The sequence below is a fragment of the Taeniopygia guttata genome, chromosome W (genome assembly GCF_048771995.1).
Source record: "Taeniopygia guttata chromosome W, bTaeGut7.mat, whole genome shotgun sequence".
Lineage (NCBI taxonomy): Eukaryota > Metazoa > Chordata > Aves > Passeriformes > Estrildidae > Taeniopygia > Taeniopygia guttata.
In genome coordinates, this window is record NC_133064.1 from 14717461 (window position 1) to 14723460 (window position 6000).

The following is a 6000-nucleotide window of genomic DNA, read 5'->3' on the forward strand; positions in this document are numbered from 1 at the left end:
CCTCTCGTCCCATTCTGACTGGGCCAAGGGCTACCGCATGAGCGATCTCCTGCTTGATCTGGGTGAAGGCTTGTTGCTGTTCAGGGCCCCAGTGGAAATCACTCTTCTTGCGGGTAATCAAGTAGAGAGGGCTCAGGATCTGGCTGTACTCAGGAATGTGCATTCTCCAAAAACTTACGGTGCCTAGGAAAGCTTGTGTTTCCTTCTTGCTGGTCGGTGGAGACATCACAGTGATCTTATTGATGACTTCAGTAGGAATCTGGCGCTGTCCGTCTTGCCACTTTACTCCCAGGAACTGGATGTATCGGGCAGGTCCCTTGACTTTGTGGTTCTTGATGGCAAAGCCGGTTTCCAGCAGGATCTGGATGATTCTCTCTCCTTTCTCAAATGCTTCCATTGCCGTGTTCCCCTACACAATTATGTAACTTATATACTGCAGATATTCTGGAGCTTCACCCTTTTTCAGTGCAGCCTGGATCAGTCCATGGCAGATGGTGGGGTTGTGTTTCCACCCCTGGGACAGTCAGTTCCAGGTGTACTGCACGCCCCTCCAGGTGAAGGCAAACTGAGGCCTGCATTCTGCTGCCAGAGGAATGGAGAAAAACGCGTTAGCAATGTCAGCAGTGGCGTACCACTTTGCTGCCTTGGACTCCAGCTCGTACTGGAGTTTCAGCATGTCCAGCACAGCAGCGCTCAGTGGTGGAGTCACTTCATTCAATGCACGATAGTCCACAGTCCATCTCCATTCAGTCAGACTTGTACACAGGCCAAATGGAGCTGTTGAAGGGTGAGTGGGCCTTACAAACCACCCCTTGGCTCTCCAGCTCACGGATCATTTTGTGGATGGGGATCACAGCATCTTAATTCATTCAATACTGCGGGTGGTGCACCGTCAAGGTGACAATTGGTACTCATTGCACTTCTGCCTTCAGGAGTCCTACTGCAGATGGGTTTTCTGATAGTCCAGGCAAGGTGTTTAATTGTATAATGTCTTCTGTCTCTACAGCAGCTATTCCAAAAGCCCCCCTGAGTTCCTTTAGGTCTTTGTAATTGCCGTTCCAGAGGAAGTCTATGCCTAGAATACAAGGGACCTCTGGGACGATCACAGCAGGATCTTTCTGCTACTCCTTCCCAGTTAGGCTCACCTCGGCTTCCAACAGGGTCAATTGTTGTGATCGTCCTGTCACCCCGGCAATGGAAACAGGTTCTGCCCCTATATGTCCTGATGACGTTAGGGTACACTGTGAACCAGTATCAACTAACGCTTCATATTTTTGTGGCTCTGATGTGCTAGGCCATCAGATCCTCACCATCTAAAAGACCCAGTTTTCCTGTTCCTCTTCCTGGCTAGAGGCTAGCCCTGGTTATAATTTTCTTCCTGGGTATACATACTAGAGGTTCCTTCAAGGGGATCTGACAGATCATACCCAGCAGCTCAGTCATGGGAGGCTGAGGCTACCTTCACTTTACTGGAACTCCCTTGGTTAGTGTTTCTCTCCTTGAGTTGAAGCACCCGTGCTGCCAGGACAGAAGTGAGTTTCCCATCCCACCTTTACATGTCTTCCTCATGGTCGTGCAGGAAGAATCACAGATCAGCTCGTGGGGTGTACCCTCTCTGTCTAGATGGGGGATGTTGGGCTCTGACTTTGGAGCCTGTGACTAACAGTGGTGCAATATGGGAACTGTTCCTCCTCACCTCCTCCTTCACCACCTCCCTAATCTCTTCTTTGAGGTCCTTAATCACAGAACCCACTGTCTCTCGGTTAGTGTCAGCATTAATCATTGCAATCAAGGTGGTGTATTGAGTTGGCCCTAGATTTGCCAGATTCCACAACATTTGCCCTGTGCACCTGACCTTATCGGGGTCATTATCATGCCGTTGATCCCTCTCAAAGAGTACTTCCAATACTGCCACTTCTCTCAGCTGTTGGATCCCTTCCTCAATGGTCTTCCAGCGCATTCTATGATGGTACTCCTGCATTCTCTCTCTGTGGAAAAACCTCTCTCTGACACTCATTAAAAGCCGCTCCCAGAGAGAAAGGGATCCTGGCTCCCTTACGAAAACCTGGTTCATACCTGAGTCCTGGGTCAAGGGTGCCAAATTCCTTTCCTCACCGCGATCCACTTGCATGCCTGTACCAGGTTGTATAAGCCTCATGCCCCCATCATACAATATCTTTGTGCAGATTACGGAGACTTTCATATGTCAGGGACTCAGTGATGATCTCAACCGTTGGCTCCCCTGCGGGTTGTGAGGGCCCTCCTTTCTTATCCTTATTATCTGGGTGCTCTGATTTCATCTTAGACTTCCTCATTTCCACAGGGGGCGACTGCTGCTGGCTGTGACTGCCCTTGCGGTTTAGCTGGAATCTGGACAGTTGTAACGTCTGTGGGTTCCACTGCTGCACCATTAGGCTCTCCCTCTTCAAGGCAGGGGGAGGGTTTCTCACCAGCTGGGGAAATGCACTTCTTCAGCTTTTGGCCCATCTTGCGTATCTCCTTCACCAGAGCCCCAGTCTGGGTGGTTTATTTCTGAGGTGAGCTGCAGGGCAGGGTCAGGCTCTGTGGCAGCATCCCTGTTCTCTGGGGTAGATATCAGGGTGGTTACCCAAGTCAATTTTTTATCACTCATATCTTGACAGCAGGAGCCCTTTTAAGAATTATTAAGCACTGGTTTTCCCACTCATCTTTCGGGGCTGACATCACTGTTAAAACTAAAAACCCACTTTCAAGAAGCCATATGCTACATTATATGAGCTCTCAAGAAAAATCCTAACTAAATAAAAAAAATTAATTTGTTAGTTTATCCTTTTATTGTCAATTGATGAAACCATATCAATCACCAGAAAAGGAAGATGCTGAAGATTACAGGAAAGCAATCACAGATATGGTATTAAATGAATGTGTGCTCAAGAAGAAAACTAGTGCATCACAGATAAAATATGCCTTTTTTATGAAGTACAGCTAGAGCAAGAAGAAAACAACATAGCACATTATTTAGGGACAAGATAACACTTTTTTTTTTTTTTTATGGAAACAGAGCATTAGTCCATGAACACTAACACTTGCTTTCAGTTCTTAAGTAAATTCCCAGACCACTTATGGCAGGAAAGTCAGTATGTAAAACAATGCTGCATTTTGCCACAAAATTATTTCTCCCTCTACTCTTAAAAAGTGATGTTCATACATGTATGTGTGTCCTCTTCACACAATCAGTAACTACAAAGCAGACTAAAAGAAAGCCCAACTTAAACCAAATAAGGTAGACAGAGGGGTATTATGGAAATAGACCAATATTAAAACTGGCAAATTTGGGGTTTTTTTAAGTAAGTGTGTCAATAAGGCAGATTATTAGCCATTCAAGTTAATTTTATTTGATGAAATATTAACAGGAGTGACATTAAAAAACATATTAAAATTATAACAGTAGCTCCACCACAACAGTCCTTTTTGACATCCAATGTAGGCCATGCGAGGTTCAAGATAACAGGATTGTTGGGGATGTGCTAGATCGAATTTGTAGCTGTTATCTCAGTTTAGATTATAATGGGCAGGCTCCTGTGCATGCCGTGGTGTTCACTTGCCTATTAGAATCTAGTGCTTGTTAGTGACCACTTTTTGCTTTAATTGCTGCTGTAGCGCTGTGCTGCTCATCACCATACTCTGCTGTGCCTGGGAGCATTCTGATAACAGTAGTGTCTTGTGCAGTGAGTACAGGATTCAATACAGACAGGATGTAGAATCCCAGAAGATAAGGGGCTAATATGTATGTCTCAAACACCAGTAGACAGATGGCAAAGGAGCCAACCAAAGACTGTTGGCAATCTGTGGGAAAGAACAAGATGTGGCTGGAGAAGGGGCCATGCAGAGGTAGGGCAGCACTTTTCTGGGAAAAACATTCTTGTAGCTCCTGGAGATAAGCACAACACAGCACATCACAAGCACAGAAATGAGGCTGAGTAGTGAGCATGGACTGTAAGGGGGAGATCAAGACCACCCAAGACCCCTAAAATCTACGACCCATTTCCAGAAAGACTGCATGTGAGAACTAATTTGCATAGAAAGCAACAAACCTGTCTTCAAGTCAGAGAAACCTGTCCGTAAAAAGGTACTCCCACCAAGCCAAGAAATAAATGGGATTATAACATCAGAAATGTTCCACCAGCAGCAAAAGTCTATAAGGCGGCCTGGGGTCCCAGGGGTCTGTCCGGCCCCACGGGCAGCCGCTGCCGTGGGTGTCCGGATAGCGCTGGGCTGTTAGGCTCAGCCTGTCTGGGTCCCTTGGCTCAGTTCCCAGCCGCGGGCAACTTAGCGAGCACCTCTAGAGTGATTTCAGCTCTTAGGAGTTCAGCTCTTAGTGATTTCCCTATGTGCTCGCGAGTGCCTCGGCAGACGCATAGGGAGAGAGAAAGAGAGAAGGCTGTATGCAGTTCCACAGCGGTGTCCTTTAATTTCAGCTCCTGTGAAGGTGGCAGTGACAGCTCTTCTCTGCCGAACAGGGCAGAAATGGGGGTTTATATAGGGTACAGGGGTATTGGAAATTGTCCAATGGTCAGGGTTGAGGAGAATACAACCTATAGCCTTTCAGAGAGATAACAAGGGTTTGAATGCAGAAGAGGGGCTTCTTTGGTCCAGTCATCATGACTAAGCATTTCTTATCTTAGGTGAGCGACTGCCAGGGAGGCCTTGCAGGGCCTCTGCCTGCTACAACTCTACTTTCTGTATTTAGTAAAAAGCCGTGCCCTATAGTTCTTTTAAAACAGTGGACAAGGCACGAGAACATAGCTAACACAATGACAATTACAATGAAAATCCAAGGAATTCCCTTAACCAAAGATGCAACCCATCCCGTTAATCCCCATTGACCGAAAAGGTCATTGACTCAGTCTGGGTTGTTTTCTGCTTTTAAGTCCTTCACAAGTTCCTTCAGTTTCTGGATGTTTGCATGGATGGATTCCGAGTGTGAAGAGAGATTGAAGCAACACATCCCTTCAAAGTCTTCGCAGTCATGTCTGTTGGCTAGCAGTAGGAAGTTGATTGCTGCTGAATTTTGAAGCGATGCATGTCTCGTGGTTTCTTCTTCCTTTAAAAGATCGCTTAGGGCAGCAGAGGTAGCGCTGGCTTGCTTACTGAGCCAGCACCCTAAGTGATTTATTTCACCAAGAGCTTTAGCCACAGATACCCAGGGTAGGAATAGGGAGACTGCAATCTTTTTTGGTTTGTTCCAATCATATAATTTTGGATCACAATTTTACTCAAATTCTGTGTACGATCTTTTGTGGCGTTTTAATTAGCTTTATTTTTTCCAATTATGTAACAAGGTAATATTTGGAGTGAGGGTAGAAAGTTTTCCAAGGCTACATGGACCTCCCTGAAGACGGGAGGGGATCCCAGCCCATACTCTGTCAGCACAGATGAGAAACGTTCCCTTCGGTCATACTTTGGGGTGGAGAGAGGATACAGGGATCACCCGAGAGGTGTAATTGCACCAATCCGGATAGTTATAGGCTTTATTAATGGGTGATATGTCTTTTCTGTATGTGCTTTTGTCTGGTCATTTTCTGGCCAATTGTTCTTTGGACGTCTAAATTAAAATTTGACACAGTATGTTGCCTTGGAGGACCCCAACAGGTCCAATTATTGGGGTTCCTCTTGAGCATTGGGCAACATTTTTGTCCACTCGTCCCAAGTATCTACCATGTTGGGTATCTTACCTGTGGTGGTGCGGAGGAGCTCTGAATTATAGATGGGCCAGTCATCTGCTACAAATGGAATCCCTACTAAACATGTAGAAAGTGGGTTATCAATGCTTTCCATGGGTAACCACGTTATCCTGTTTTAATGTTTTCACTAGGGTTACCCGAACATTGTGACTAAACTGTGGGCTAATCCAGCCGAAGGCATATGGTACGGTGAGGAGCATCCAGGCAGCAATGAGGACAGCACCAACAGAATAATTTTCATCTTTGGACAAGGATGGGGCTTCTGATAGGGAATATA